We start from the raw sequence: 15,432 nt of genomic DNA, 5'->3' as shown, positions 1-15,432 counted from the left end.
CCGCGGCGGCGGCTTGGGCGGCTGCGGAGGGGGGGGCGGCGGCGGCGGCGGCGGCGGCGGCGGCGGCGGCGGCGGCGGGGGCGGAGGAGGCCGGGAGAGCAGAGGCGGGAGATTGAGGGAGTATGGCGATGGTGGCGGCGGCGGCGGCGGGGGCTGGGGCGGAGGCGGGGGAGATGGCGGTGCTGGAGGCGGGGAGAGCAGAGGAGGGAGATTGAGGGAGTGCGGCAATGGCGGCGGCGGGGGCGGGGGTGGGGAACAGGGCAGCACTGGCGGCGGGGATGGGGAGCGCGGTGCTGGCGGCCAAGGGGGAGAGAGCAGAGGAGGGAGTTTGAGGGAGTACGGCGATGGCGGCGGCGGGGGCGGGGGAGGGGGCGAGGGCAGCGCTGGCGGAGGGGGTGGGGAGCGCGGTGATCCTGGCGGCGGCGGCGGGAGAAGCGGGGGCTGATCGCGAGCAGCGTTGGCGGCGTCGGCGGCAGCGGCGCGGGAGGGTTGCGAGGTCGGTGATGGAGGCGGCGGCAGCGTTGGGGGCTGTGTCGGCGGGCGCTGGGCGCGGGGAGGGTTGGCGCCGGCGGCGGCGGCGGTAGCGGGGAAGAGGGCGGTGCTGGCGGCGGAGGAGGGGAGAGCAGAGGCGGGAGATTGAAGCAGTACAGCGATGGCGGTGGCGAGGGCGGGGGCAGGGGTGAGGGCAGCGCTGGAGGGGGGTGTGGGGAGCGCGGTGATGGCGGCGGATTTGGCGGTGGCGGCGGGGGCGAGGGCAGCGCTGTTGGCGGTGGCGGCGATCGAAGGTCGGCGAAGGGATCGAGATGACAGCCTCCGGGACTGAAGAGGACTGAGAAGAGGGTGTGCGGGGGAGCCCTGGCCGACGGGCCTGGTGTGCGGCCGGGGCTGCCAGCTTGTAGTGCCTGGCGGCTAACCCTCTGCTGGTCAGGGGGACCTTCGGCTGGCTGGGCGGCTGCAGAGAGGCAAGGGGCGGCAGGGGTTCGCAGGGAGCCACGCCGGGGCGGCGATGCAAAAGGAGAGGCGAGCAAAAGCCTGCAGCTATTCCCAGGCGGTCTCCCATCCAAGTACTAACCAGGCCCCTCCCTGCTTAGCTCCCGAGATCAGACGAGATCTGGCGCGTGCAGGGTGGTGTGGCCTTAGGCGCTGGGACCCGGCTCCCGGCACTCCAAGAGCCTGCTCCCGACCTGCTTCTGAGCGCACGCCATGCTGCTGGGCCGCTCGGGTGGCGAGCACGTCTGCCCGAGCGCCTCCCGCCAGCTCCCCGCCTCCTCCGGACGCCGCTGGTGTGGGCGACGGGCTACTCCTGGCCCGCAGCGAGGCCCCTTCGCGCCCCCCAGTGGCTCTAACGGGCCTCCGTCACTTCCCTGACTGTGACATATGTCTGGGCGCCCTGGCATCCTGGGCCTCCCCAGGCCCCGAAGGGCTTTTACCCCGCCCCCCTACCCCAACCCCTCTCATCTCCCCCCAGCCCCACAACCGCACACCCCCCTTGCTGCTGTGCTGTCCCCACCTCTCAGGGCCACCGAGGGGGTCGCAGGGTCCTCTCAGTCCCCTCCACCCTAGGGACGTGCAACCCAGGCCCTGGCCCTGGCCGGCCCCACCCACTGGCCCAAAGCCAGGGAGAGCCACCCGCCACCAGGGGGCAGCACCTCCAGTCCGCCGCCACCCTTCCTCACACAGCCTTCTTTCTGGGTTCTCGCCCCTCGTCAGCGACCGGCGTCCCGCCCGATCACTGTTCACTTCACTGGCTACACGTCACCTCTCCTGACCCAGGGAGGTGAGAGAGAGGATGAGAGAAGGCCAGAGACAGAGCAAGAGAGAGGCGGAGAGAGACCGACGGGGACTGTGGGGACAGACTCGCAGAGAGCACTTTCCAGGCTCTGGGCCTCGCGTGGAGGGGTGCTGCGTGGGGGCTGCATGGATATCAGCCGTGACCGCTTGGCCATCAGCTGTTGCCAGTTGGCCATTGGCCACCGGCAGAGCTGCGGTGGCCAAGCTAGGAAGCGCGGATTGTGGACTGCAAATTGCAGAGGGGCGCGGACTGCAGTTGGCCGGCTTGGTGGGTCGGTAAGTTGGCGGGTCTGTTGGTTGGCAGAGAATCGGCCGGCAGGCTGGGGATCGGGCGGCTCCGGCTTGCCGAGTCTCCAAGCCAGCCGCCCGTGAGACATGGTGCTATGAGCCCCCTATCCGTGGTCTGTTGGTGTTCCCTCTTGGCCTCGCCAAATCCTGCATTCTTGTGCGGGCAGAGGGGCTAGAGTCCCCGCAGGACAGGGACAGACAGACAGAACGGGAGGAGGAGTAAGAGGGAGCGAGATGGAAATATACACGTATATGTACATGTATGTATCTAGACATACAGAGAGACATGGACAGAGACAGAGAAAGAGGGGGCTGGCACGCGGGGAGAGAGCTCCTGAGCCAGAGCCAGGGCCCAACAGGCACCTCTCAGAGCCTGACAGATATGGGGTGGGGGAGGGTGGGAGGGACGCACAGGCGGGCACACGGAGTGTTACAGACGCACTGAGGCTGTGTTGAAGTGGCGGCTCCTCCACCGGAGTGTGGTCGTGCCCGGGGCTGGGCTCCTCTAAGGAGGCATTGCCCTGGCGTTGGCAGTCACCATTGAAGCCTCCGGGGCGGCCCGCCAGGGTCTCCGGAGGGCCTGTGGTCTCTGAGCCCCGCCCAGGCACCCGCCCGCGGGAGGAGGGTGGCAGCCCCCAGGCACCCTGGTTGTGAGGGTTGTGTGCCTGCGTGCCTGCTCTGCCCTTGTGGTGGTCTCCCCTGGAGTCGATGTCGCGTGGTGTGTTGGGGTGCTGCTCCCGCCGTCCCCTGGTTTGTCCCGGCTCTTTGTGCCCTGTGTTTCAGGGACACCGTGGCCGGCGGGAAGGGAGGGCTCCTGGCTCTTGTGGGAGACGGGAGGGGCGCGCGGGGGTGTGGGGCGAGGTGCCTGCCAGCGGAGACAGAAGACTCCGGTGGGGCGGGGCGTGTGGGCGTCCCGTTTGCCCGAGGTCACGCCGATCGTGTGTGTCGGGACCCGAGGGCAGGCGCAGGGATGGGCGTGCCCTGGGCTCGGGGAGAGGTGCAAAGCACCGGCACGTCCTGGGATGGAGAGAGCCTGGTGGAGGCCTGCGCCGGCAGGCAGCCCTGGGCTTGGGCGTTGGGGGTTGCGGCGGCGGCAGGGTCGGGGAGCGAGAGGGAGCCCTGCGATGGCGGTGGCGGCGACCGAGAGGCGGCTGACTGCTGCAGGCTGAGGGCCTGCCTTGGCGAAGAGCACTAAGAAGAGGGAGTGGGGGGGAGCCCTGGCCGACAGGCCTGGTGTGCGGCCGGGGATGCGAGCTTGTAGTGCTGGGCGACTGACCCTCCTCTGGCCAGGGGGACCTTCGGCTGCCTGGGCGGCTGCAGAGGGGCAAGGTGCGGCAGGGGTTCGGAGGGAGCCACGCCGGGGCGGCGGCGCAAAAGGAGAGGCGAGCAAAAGCCTGCAGCTATTCCCAGGCGGTCTCCCATCCAAGTACTAACCAGGCCCCGCCCTGCTTAGCTCCCGAGATCAGAGGAGATCGGGCGCGTTCAGGGTGGTATGGCCCTAGACGCTGGGACCCGGCTCCCCGCGCCCCAAGAGCCTGCTCCCGGCCTGCCTCTGACCGCGCGCGCCGTGCTGCTGGGCCGCTAGGGTGGCGAGCACGTCTGCCTGAGCGGCTCCCGCCCGCTCCCCGCCTCCTCCGGACGCCGCTGGTGTGGGCGACGGGCTACTCCTGGCCCGCAGCGAGGCACCTTCGCGCCCCCCAGTGGCTCCACGGGCCTCTGTCACTTCCCTGACTGTGACATATGTCTGGGCGCCCTGGCATCCTGGGCCTCCCCAGGCCCCGAAGGGCTTTTACCCCGTCCCCCTACCCCAACCCCTCAAATCTCCCCCCAGCCACACAACCGCACACCCCCCTTGCTGCTGTGCTGTCCCCACCTCTCAGGGCCACCGAGGGGGTCGCAGGGTCCTCTCAGTCCCCTCCGGCCCTAGGGACGTGCAACCCAGGCCCTGGCCCTGACCGGACCCATCCACAGGCCCAAAGCCAGGGAGAGCCACCCGCGCCACCAGGGTGCAGCATCTCCAGTCTGCAGCCACCCTTCGTCACAAGCCTTCAGTCTGGGCCCTGGAACCCTCGTCAGCGACCGGAGCCCCGCCCGATGTCCGGTCCCTTCACTGGCTACACGTCACCTCTCCTGACCCAGGGAGGTGAGAGAGAGGATGAGAGAAGGCCAGAGACGGAGCAAGAGAGAGGCGGAGAGAGACAGACGGGGACTGTGGGGACAGACTCGCAGAGAGCACTCTCCAGGCTCTGGGCCTCGCGTGGAGGGGTGCTGCTTGGGGGCTGCATGGTCATCAGCTGTGACCGCTTGGCCATCAGCTGTTGCCAATTGGCCACTGGCCACCGGAGGAGCTGCGGTGGCCAAGCTAGGAAGCGCGGATGGTGGACTGCAAATTGCAGAGGGGCGCGGATTGCAGTGGGCCCGCTTGGCGGGTCGACGGGCGGTGTGTCGGTGGGTTGGCAGAGAAGCGGCCGACAGGTTGGGGATCGGGCGGCTCCGGCTTGCCGTGTCTCCGAGCCAGCCGCCCGTGAGACATAGTGCTATGAGCCCCCTATCCGTGGCTCTGTTGGTGTTCCCTCTTGGCCTCGCCATATCCTGCGTTCTTGTGCGGGCAGAGGGACTAGAGTCCCCGCAGGACAGGGACCGACAGAGAGAACGGGAGGAGGAGAAAGAGGGAGCGAGATCGAAATATACACCTATATGTACCTGTATGTACCTAGACATACAGAGAGACATGGACAGAGACAGAGAAAGAGGGGGCTGGCACGCGGGGAGAGAGCTCCTGAGCCAGAGCCAGAGCCCAACAGGCACGTCACAGAGCCAGAGAGACATGGGGTGGGGGAGGGGGGAGGGACGCACAAGCGGGCACACGGACTGGGACAGACGCACTGACGCTGCTTTGAAGTGGCAGCTTCTCAACCGAAGTGTGGTCATGCCCGTGGCTGGGCTCCACTAAGGAGGCAGTGCCCGGGCATTGAAAGTCACCCTTGAAGCCCCCGGGCCGGGCGGGAGGGCCAGTGGGCTCCGAGCCCCGCCCAGGAACCCCCCGCCCCGCGGGAGGAGAGTGGCAGCCCACAGGCACCCTGGTTGAGAGTGTTGTGTGCCTGCGTGCCTGCACTTCCCCTTGTGGTGGTCTCTCCTGGAGTCCGAGGGCGTGCGGTGTGTTGGGGTGCTGCTCCCTCAGTCCCCTGCTTTGTCCCGGCTCTTTGTACCCTGTGTGTTGGGGCCACTGCGGGAAGGGAGGGTTCCTGGCTCTTGTGGGCGATGGGAGGGGGCGCGCGGGGGTGTGGGGAGAGGTGCCTGCCGGCGGAGACACAGGCTCGGCTAACTGCTGCTGGCTGACTGCCTGCCTCGGCGAAGAGGACTAAGAAGAGGGTGTGGGGGTGAGCCCTGGCCGACGGGCCTGGTGTGCGGCCGGGGCTGCCAGCTTGTAGCGCCGGGTGGCTGACCGGCCTCTGGCCAGGGGGACCTTCGGCTGGATGGGCGGCTGCAGAGGGGCAAGGGGCGGCAGGGGTTCGGAGGGAGCCACGCAGGGGCGGCGGCGCAAAAGGAGAGGCGAGCAAAAGCCTACAGGTATTCCCAGGCGGTCTCCCATCCAAGCACTAACCAGGCCCCTCCCTGCTTAGCTCCCGAGATCAGAGGAGATCGGGCGCGTTCAGGGTGGTACGGCCATAGACGATGGGACTCGGCTCCCCGCGCCCCAAGAGCCTGCTCCCGGCCTGCCTCGTGAGCGCGCGCCATGCAGATGCGCGGCTCCGGTGGTGAGCATCGACCTGCTGGCCGGCTCTGCCAGCACCGCGTCCCCCTCCCAGTCCGGCTCCCCGCCTCTTCCGAATGCCCCAGGCGTGGGCGGCGGGCTACTCCTGGCCGGCAGCGAGGCCCCTTCGCGCCACCCGAGGCTCCATGGGACACTGCCACTTCCCTGATGGTGCCAGAATTCGTGGAACTCTGGCATCCTGGGACTCCCCGGACCCAGACCGCCATACACCCCGCCCCCCTACCGCCACCAGGTTTACCAACAACCGCACCCCCAAGGCTGGGGGAGGCCTGCACCAGCAGGCAACCCTGGGCTTGGGAGTTGTGGGAGGACCCCGCGGCGGCGGCTTGGGCGGCTGCGGAGGGGGGGGCGGCGGCGGCGGCGGCGGCGGCGGCGGCGGCGGCGGCGGCGGGGGCGGAGGAGGCCGGGAGAGCAGAGGCGGGAGATTGAGGGAGTATGGCGATGGTGGCGGCGGCGGCGGCGGGGGCTGGGGCGGAGGCGGGGGAGATGGCGGTGCTGGAGGCGGGGAGAGCAGAGGAGGGAGATTGAGGGAGTGCGGCAATGGCGGCGGCGGGGGCGGGGGTGGGGAACAGGGCAGCACTGGCGGCGGGGATGGGGAGCGCGGTGCTGGCGGCCAAGGGGGAGAGAGCAGAGGAGGGAGTTTGAGGGAGTACGGCGATGGCGGCGGCGGGGGCGGGGGAGGGGGCGAGGGCAGCGCTGGCGGAGGGGGTGGGGAGCGCGGTGATCCTGGCGGCGGCGGCGGGAGAAGCGGGGGCTGATCGCGAGCAGCGTTGGCGGCGTCGGCGGCAGCGGCGCGGGAGGGTTGCGAGGTCGGTGATGGAGGCGGCGGCAGCGTTGGGGGCTGTGTCGGCGGGCGCTGGGCGCGGGGAGGGTTGGCGCCGGCGGCGGCGGCGGTAGCGGGGAAGAGGGCGGTGCTGGCGGCGGAGGAGGGGAGAGCAGAGGCGGGAGATTGAAGCAGTACAGCGATGGCGGTGGCGAGGGCGGGGGCAGGGGTGAGGGCAGCGCTGGAGGGGGGTGTGGGGAGCGCGGTGATGGCGGCGGATTTGGCGGTGGCGGCGGGGGCGAGGGCAGCGCTGTTGGCGGTGGCGGCGATCGAAGGTCGGCGAAGGGATCGAGATGACAGCCTCCGGGACTGAAGAGGACTGAGAAGAGGGTGTGCGGGGGAGCCCTGGCCGACGGGCCTGGTGTGCGGCCGGGGCTGCCAGCTTGTAGTGCCTGGCGGCTAACCCTCTGCTGGTCAGGGGGACCTTCGGCTGGCTGGGCGGCTGCAGAGAGGCAAGGGGCGGCAGGGGTTCGCAGGGAGCCACGCCGGGGCGGCGATGCAAAAGGAGAGGCGAGCAAAAGCCTGCAGCTATTCCCAGGCGGTCTCCCATCCAAGTACTAACCAGGCCCCTCCCTGCTTAGCTCCCGAGATCAGACGAGATCTGGCGCGTGCAGGGTGGTGTGGCCTTAGGCGCTGGGACCCGGCTCCCGGCACTCCAAGAGCCTGCTCCCGACCTGCTTCTGAGCGCACGCCATGCTGCTGGGCCGCTCGGGTGGCGAGCACGTCTGCCCGAGCGCCTCCCGCCAGCTCCCCGCCTCCTCCGGACGCCGCTGGTGTGGGCGACGGGCTACTCCTGGCCCGCAGCGAGGCCCCTTCGCGCCCCCCAGTGGCTCTAACGGGCCTCCGTCACTTCCCTGACTGTGACATATGTCTGGGCGCCCTGGCATCCTGGGCCTCCCCAGGCCCCGAAGGGCTTTTACCCCGCCCCCCTACCCCAACCCCTCTCATCTCCCCCCAGCCCCACAACCGCACACCCCCCTTGCTGCTGTGCTGTCCCCACCTCTCAGGGCCACCGAGGGGGTCGCAGGGTCCTCTCAGTCCCCTCCACCCTAGGGACGTGCAACCCAGGCCCTGGCCCTGGCCGGCCCCACCCACTGGCCCAAAGCCAGGGAGAGCCACCCGCCACCAGGGGGCAGCACCTCCAGTCCGCCGCCACCCTTCCTCACACAGCCTTCTTTCTGGGTTCTCGCCCCTCGTCAGCGACCGGCGTCCCGCCCGATCACTGTTCACTTCACTGGCTACACGTCACCTCTCCTGACCCAGGGAGGTGAGAGAGAGGATGAGAGAAGGCCAGAGACAGAGCAAGAGAGAGGCGGAGAGAGACCGACGGGGACTGTGGGGACAGACTCGCAGAGAGCACTTTCCAGGCTCTGGGCCTCGCGTGGAGGGGTGCTGCGTGGGGGCTGCATGGATATCAGCCGTGACCGCTTGGCCATCAGCTGTTGCCAGTTGGCCATTGGCCACCGGCAGAGCTGCGGTGGCCAAGCTAGGAAGCGCGGATTGTGGACTGCAAATTGCAGAGGGGCGCGGACTGCAGTTGGCCGGCTTGGTGGGTCGGTAAGTTGGCGGGTCTGTTGGTTGGCAGAGAATCGGCCGGCAGGCTGGGGATCGGGCGGCTCCGGCTTGCCGAGTCTCCAAGCCAGCCGCCCGTGAGACATGGTGCTATGAGCCCCCTATCCGTGGTCTGTTGGTGTTCCCTCTTGGCCTCGCCAAATCCTGCATTCTTGTGCGGGCAGAGGGGCTAGAGTCCCCGCAGGACAGGGACAGACAGACAGAACGGGAGGAGGAGTAAGAGGGAGCGAGATGGAAATATACACGTATATGTACATGTATGTATCTAGACATACAGAGAGACATGGACAGAGACAGAGAAAGAGGGGGCTGGCACGCGGGGAGAGAGCTCCTGAGCCAGAGCCAGGGCCCAACAGGCACCTCTCAGAGCCTGACAGATATGGGGTGGGGGAGGGTGGGAGGGACGCACAGGCGGGCACACGGAGTGTTACAGACGCACTGAGGCTGTGTTGAAGTGGCAGCTCCTCCACCGGAGTGTGGTCGTGCCCGGGGCTGGGCTCCTCTAAGGAGGCATTGCCCTGGCGTTGGCAGTCACCATTGAAGCCTCCGGGGCGGCCCGCCAGGGTCTCCGGAGGGCCTGTGGTCTCTGAGCCCCGCCCAGGCACCCGCCCGCGGGAGGAGAGTGGCACCCCCAGGCACCCTGGTTGTGAGGGTTGTGTGCCTGCGTGCCTGCTCTGCCCTTGTGGTGGTCTCCCCTGGAGTCGATGTCGCGTGGTGTGTTGGGGTGCTGCTCCCGCCGTCCCCTGGTTTGTCCCGGCTCTTTGTGCCCTGTGTTTCAGGGACACCGTGGCCGGCGGGAAGGGAGGGCTCCTGGCTCTTGTGGGAGACGGGAGGGGCGCGCGGGGGTGTGGGGCGAGGTGCCTGCCAGCGGAGACAGAAGACTCCGGTGGGGCGGGGCGTGTGGGCGTCCCGTTTGCCCGAGGTCACGCCGATCGTGTGTGTCGGGACCCGAGGGCAGGCGCAGGGATGGGCGTGCCCTGGGCTCGGGGAGAGGTGCAAAGCACCGGCACGTCCTGGGATGGAGAGAGCCTGGTGGAGGCCTGCGCCGGCAGGCAGCCCTGGGCTTGGGCGTTGGGGGTTGCGGCGGCGGCAGGGTCGGGGAGCGAGAGGGAGCCCTGCGATGGCGGTGGCGGCGACCGAGAGGCGGCTGACTGCTGCAGGCTGAGGGCCTGCCTTGGCGAAGAGCACTAAGAAGAGGGAGTGGGGGGGAGCCCTGGCCGACAGGCCTGGTGTGCGGCCGGGGATGCGAGCTTGTAGTGCTGGGCGACTGACCCTCCTCTGGCCAGGGGGACCTTCGGCTGCCTGGGCGGCTGCAGAGGGGCAAGGTGCGGCAGGGGTTCGGAGGGAGCCACGCCGGGGCGGCGGCGCAAAAGGAGAGGCTAGCAAAAGCCTGCAGCTATTCCCAGGCGGTCTCCCATCCAAGTACTAACCAGGCCCCTCCCTGCTTAGCTCCCGAGATCAGACGAGATCGGGCGCGTTCAGGGTGGTATGGCCCTAGACGCTGGGACCCGGCTCCCCGCGCCCCAAGAGCCTGCTCCCGGCCTGCCTCTGACCGCGCGCGCCGTGCTGCTGGGCCGCTAGGGTGGCGAGCACGTCTGCCTGAGCGGCTCCCGCCCGCTCCCCGCCTCCTCCGGACGCCGCTGGTGTGGGCGACGGGCTACTCCTGGCCCGCAGCGAGGCACCTTCGCGCCCCCCAGTGGCTCCACGGGCCTCTGTCACTTCCCTGACTGTGACATATGTCTGGGCGCCCTGGCATCCTGGGCCTCCCCAGGCCCCGAAGGGCTTTTACCCCGTCCCCCTACCCCAACCCCTCAAATCTCCCCCCAGCCACACAACCGCACACCCCCCTTGCTGCTGTGCTGTCCCCACCTCTCAGGGCCACCGAGGGGGTCGCAGGGTCCTCTCAGTCCCCTCCGGCCCTAGGGACGTGCAACCCAGGCCCTGGCCCTGACCGGACCCATCCACAGGCCCAAAGCCAGGGAGAGCCACCCGCGCCACCAGGGTGCAGCATCTCCAGTCTGCAGCCACCCTTCGTCACAAGCCTTCAGTCTGGGCCCTGGAACCCTCGTCAGCGACCGGAGCCCCGCCCGATGTCCGGTCCCTTCACTGGCTACACGTCACCTCTCCTGACCCAGGGAGGTGAGAGAGAGGATGAGAGAAGGCCAGAGACGGAGCAAGAGAGAGGCGGAGAGAGACAGACGGGGACTGTGGGGACAGACTCGCAGAGAGCACTCTCCAGGCTCTGGGCCTCGCGTGGAGGGGTGCTGCTTGGGGGCTGCATGGTCATCAGCTGTGACCGCTTGGCCATCAGCTGTTGCCAATTGGCCACTGGCCACCGGAGGAGCTGCGGTGGCCAAGCTAGGAAGCGCGGATGGTGGACTGCAAATTGCAGAGGGGCGCGGATTGCAGTGGGCCCGCTTGGCGGGTCGACGGGCGGTGTGTCGGTGGGTTGGCAGAGAAGCGGCCGACAGGTTGGGGATCGGGCGGCTCCGGCTTGCCGTGTCTCCGAGCCAGCCGCCCGTGAGACATAGTGCTATGAGCCCCCTATCCGTGGCTCTGTTGGTGTTCCCTCTTGGCCTCGCCATATCCTGCGTTCTTGTGCGGGCAGAGGGACTAGAGTCCCCGCAGGACAGGGACCGACAGAGAGAACGGGAGGAGGAGAAAGAGGGAGCGAGATCGAAATATACACCTATATGTACCTGTATGTACCTAGACATACAGAGAGACATGGACAGAGACAGAGAAAGAGGGGGCTGGCACGCGGGGAGAGAGCTCCTGAGCCAGAGCCAGAGCCCAACAGGCACGTCACAGAGCCAGAGAGACATGGGGTGGGGGAGGGGGGAGGGACGCACAAGCGGGCACACGGACTGGGACAGACGCACTGACGCTGCTTTGAAGTGGCAGCTTCTCAACCGAAGTGTGGTCATGCCCGTGGCTGGGCTCCACTAAGGAGGCAGTGCCCGGGCATTGAAAGTCACCCTTGAAGCCCCCGGGCCGGGCGGGAGGGCCAGTGGGCTCCGAGCCCCGCCCAGGAACCCCCCGCCCCGCGGGAGGAGAGTGGCAGCCCACAGGCACCCTGGTTGAGAGTGTTGTGTGCCTGCGTGCCTGCACTTCCCCTTGTGGTGGTCTCTCCTGGAGTCCGAGGGCGTGCGGTGTGTTGGGGTGCTGCTCCCTCAGTCCCCTGCTTTGTCCCGGCTCTTTGTACCCTGTGTGTTGGGGCCACTGCGGGAAGGGAGGGTTCCTGGCTCTTGTGGGCGATGGGAGGGGGCGCGCGGGGGTGTGGGGAGAGGTGCCTGCCGGCGGAGACACAGGCTCGGCTAACTGCTGCTGGCTGACTGCCTGCCTCGGCGAAGAGGACTAAGAAGAGGGTGTGGGGGTGAGCCCTGGCCGACGGGCCTGGTGTGCGGCCGGGGCTGCCAGCTTGTAGCGCCGGGTGGCTGACCGGCCTCTGGCCAGGGGGACCTTCGGCTGGATGGGCGGCTGCAGAGGGGCAAGGGGCGGCAGGGGTTCGGAGGGAGCCACGCAGGGGCGGCGGCGCAAAAGGAGAGGCGAGCAAAAGCCTACAGGTATTCCCAGGCGGTCTCCCATCCAAGCACTAACCAGGCCCCTCCCTGCTTAGCTCCCGAGATCAGAGGAGATCGGGCGCGTTCAGGGTGGTACGGCCATAGACGATGGGACTCGGCTCCCCGCGCCCCAAGAGCCTGCTCCCGGCCTGCCTCGTGAGCGCGCGCCATGCAGATGCGCGGCTCCGGTGGTGAGCATCGACCTGCTGGCCGGCTCTGCCAGCACCGCGTCCCCCTCCCAGTCCGGCTCCCCGCCTCTTCCGAATGCCCCAGGCGTGGGCGGCGGGCTACTCCTGGCCGGCAGCGAGGCCCCTTCGCGCCACCCGAGGCTCCATGGGACACTGCCACTTCCCTGATGGTGCCAGAATTCGTGGAACTCTGGCATCCTGGGACTCCCCGGACCCAGACCGCCATACACCCCGCCCCCCTACCGCCACCAGGTTTACCAACAACCGCACCCCCAAGGCTGGGGGAGGCCTGCACCAGCAGGCAACCCTGGGCTTGGGAGTTGTGGGAGGACCCCGCGGAGGCGGCTTGGGCGGCTGCGGAGGGGGGGGCGGCGGCGGCGGCGGCGGCGGCGGCGGCGGCGGCGGCGGCGGGGGCGGAGGAGGCCGGGAGAGCAGAGGCGGGAGATTGAGGGAGTATGGCGATGGTGGCGGCGGCGGCGGCGGGGGCTGGGGCGGAGGCGGGGGAGATGGCGGTGCTGGAGGCGGGGAGAGCAGAGGAGGGAGATTGAGGGAGTGCGGCAATGGCGGCGGCGGGGGCGGGGGTGGGGAACAGGGCAGCACTGGCGGCGGGGATGGGGAGCGCGGTGCTGGCGGCCGAGGTGGGGAGAGCAGAGGAGGGAGTTTGAGGGAGTACGGCGATGGCGGCGGCGGGGGCGGGGGAGGGGGCGAGGGCAGCGCTGGCGGAGGGGGTGGGGAGCGCGGTGATCGCGGCGGCGGCGGGAGAAGCGGGGGCTGATCGCGAGCAGCGTTGGCGGCGTCGGCGGCAGCGGCGCGGGAGGGTTGCGAGGTCGGCGATGGAGGCGGCGGCAGCGTTGGGGGCTGTGTCGGCGGGCGCTGGGCGCGGGGAGGGTTGGCGCCGGCGCCGGCGGCGGCGGTAGCGGGGAAGAGGGCGGTGCTGGCGGCGGAGGAGGGGAGAGCAGAGGCGGGAGATTGAAGCAGTACAGCGATGGCGGTGGCGAGGGCGGGGGCAGGGGTGAGGGCAGCGCTGGAGGGGGGTGTGGGGAGCGCGGTGATGGCGGCGGATTTGGCGGTGGCGGCGGGGGCGAGGGCAGCGCTGTTGGCGGTGGCGGCGATCGAAGGTCGGCGAAGGGATCGAGATGACAGCCTCCGGGACTGAAGAGGACTGAGAAGAGGGTGTGCGGGGGAGCCCTGGCCGACGGGCCTGGTGTGCGGCCGGGGCTGCCAGCTTGTAGTGCCTGGCGGCTAACCCTCTGCTGGTCAGGGGGACCTTCGGCTGGCTGGGCGGCTGCAGAGAGGCAAGGGGCGGCAGGGGTTCGCAGGGAGCCACGCCGGGGCGGCGATGCAAAAGGAGAGGCGAGCAAAAGCCTGCAGCTATTCCCAGGCGGTCTCCCATCCAAGTACTAACCAGGCCCCTCCCTGCTTAGCTCCCGAGATCAGACGAGATCTGGCGCGTGCAGGGTGGTGTGGCCTTAGGCGCTGGGACCCGGCTCCCGGCACTCCAAGAGCCTGCTCCCGACCTGCTTCTGAGCGCACGCCATGCTGCTGGGCCGCTCGGGTGGCGAGCACGTCTGCCCGAGCGCCTCCCGCCAGCTCCCCGCCTCCTCCGGACGCCGCTGGTGTGGGCGACGGGCTACTCCTGGCCCGCAGCGAGGCCCCTTCGCGCCCCCCAGTGGCTCTAACGGGCCTCCGTCACTTCCCTGACTGTGACATATGTCTGGGCGCCCTGGCATCCTGGGCCTCCCCAGGCCCCGAAGGGCTTTTACCCCGCCCCCCTACCCCAACCCCTCTCATCTCCCCCCAGCCCCACAACCGCACACCCCCCTTGCTGCTGTGCTGTCCCCACCTCTCAGGGCCACCGAGGGGGTCGCAGGGTCCTCTCAGTCCCCTCCACCCTAGGGACGTGCAACCCAGGCCCTGGCCCTGGCCGGCCCCACCCACTGGCCCAAAGCCAGGGAGAGCCACCCGCCACCAGGGGGCAGCACCTCCAGTCCGCCGCCACCCTTCCTCACACAGCCTTCTTTCTGGGTTCTCGCCCCTCGTCAGCGACCGGCGTCCCGCCCGATCACTGTTCACTTCACTGGCTACACGTCACCTCTCCTGACCCAGGGAGGTGAGAGAGAGGATGAGAGAAGGCCAGAGACAGAGCAAGAGAGAGGCGGAGAGAGACCGACGGGGACTGTGGGGACAGACTCGCAGAGAGCACTTTCCAGGCTCTGGGCCTCGCGTGGAGGGGTGCTGCGTGGGGGCTGCATGGATATCAGCCGTGACCGCTTGGCCATCAGCTGTTGCCAGTTGGCCATTGGCCACCGGCAGAGCTGCGGTGGCCAAGCTAGGAAGCGCGGATTGTGGACTGCAAATTGCAGAGGGGCGCGGACTGCAGTTGGCCGGCTTGGTGGGTCGGTAAGTTGGCGGGTCTGTTGGTTGGCAGAGAATCGGCCGGCAGGCTGGGGATCGGGCGGCTCCGGCTTGCCGAGTCTCCAAGCCAGCCGCCCGTGAGACATGGTGCTATGAGCCCCCTATCCGTGGTCTGTTGGTGTTCCCTCTTGGCCTCGCCAAATCCTGCATTCTTGTGCGGGCAGAGGGGCTAGAGTCCCCGCAGGACAGGGACAGACAGACAGAACGGGAGGAGGAGTAAGAGGGAGCGAGATGGAAATATACACGTATATGTACATGTATGTATCTAGACATACAGAGAGACATGGACAGAGACAGAGAAAGAGGGGGCTGGCACGCGGGGAGAGAGCTCCTGAGCCAGAGCCAGGGCCCAACAGGCACCTCTCAGAGCCTGACAGATATGGGGTGGGGGAGGGTGGGAGGGACGCACAGGCGGGCACACGGAGTGTTACAGACGCACTGAGGCTGTGTTGAAGTGGCGGCTCCTCCACCGGAGTGTGGTCGTGCCCGGGGCTGGGCTCCTCTAAGGAGGCATTGCCCTGGCGTTGGCAGTCACCATTGAAGCCTCCGGGGCGGCCCGCCAGGGTCTCCGGAGGGCCTGTGGTCTCTGAGCCCCGCCCAGGCACCCGCCCGCGGGAGGAGAGTGGCACCCCCAGGCACCCTGGTTGTGAGGGTTGTGTGCCTGCGTGCCTGCTCTGCCCTTGTGGTGGTCTCCCCTGGAGTCGATGTCGCGTGGTGTGTTGGGGTGCTGCTCCCGCCGTCCCCTGGTTTGTCCCGGCTCTTTGTGCCCTGTGTTTCAGGGACACCGTGGCCGGCGGGAAGGGAGGGCTCCTGGCTCTTGTGGGAGACGGGAGGGGCGCGCGGGGGTGTGGGGCGAGGTGCCTGCCAGCGGAGACAGAAGACTCCGGTGGGGCGGGGCGTGTGGGCGTCCCGTTTGCCCGAGGTCACGCCGATCGTGTGTGTCGGGACCCGAGGGCAGGCGCAGGGATGGGCGTGCCCTGGGCTCGGGGAGAGGTGCAAAGCACCGGCACGTCCTGG

General features: G+C 69.0%; 7 pseudogenes; all 7 read right to left on the bottom strand.

The window, feature by feature from the left end:
- Positions 1-1,022: 1,022 nt before the first annotated feature.
- On the bottom strand, positions 1,023-1,142 carry LOC148756956 (5S ribosomal RNA; annotated as a pseudogene).
- A 2,321-nt stretch (positions 1,143-3,463) lies between these two features.
- LOC148756955 (5S ribosomal RNA) lies at positions 3,464-3,583 on the bottom strand (annotated as a pseudogene).
- Positions 3,584-5,633: 2,050 nt separating this feature from the next.
- Positions 5,634-5,753, bottom strand: LOC148756954 (5S ribosomal RNA; annotated as a pseudogene).
- Positions 5,754-7,189: 1,436 nt separating this feature from the next.
- On the bottom strand, positions 7,190-7,309 carry LOC148756953 (5S ribosomal RNA; annotated as a pseudogene).
- Positions 7,310-9,629: 2,320 nt separating this feature from the next.
- Positions 9,630-9,749, bottom strand: LOC148756952 (5S ribosomal RNA; annotated as a pseudogene).
- A 2,050-nt stretch (positions 9,750-11,799) lies between these two features.
- Positions 11,800-11,919, bottom strand: LOC148756951 (5S ribosomal RNA; annotated as a pseudogene).
- A 1,436-nt stretch (positions 11,920-13,355) lies between these two features.
- On the bottom strand, positions 13,356-13,475 carry LOC148756950 (5S ribosomal RNA; annotated as a pseudogene).
- Between the last annotated feature and the right edge of the window lie 1,957 nt (positions 13,476-15,432).

This window comes from Rhinolophus sinicus, chromosome 10 (genome assembly GCF_057876585.1).
Source record: "Rhinolophus sinicus isolate RSI-liver-muscle chromosome 10, RSI-T2T, whole genome shotgun sequence".
In the NCBI taxonomy this organism is placed as follows: domain Eukaryota; kingdom Metazoa; phylum Chordata; class Mammalia; order Chiroptera; family Rhinolophidae; genus Rhinolophus; species Rhinolophus sinicus.
Note: the sequence above shows the minus strand (reverse complement) of the source record. Positions and strands in the feature narration are given on the sequence as shown.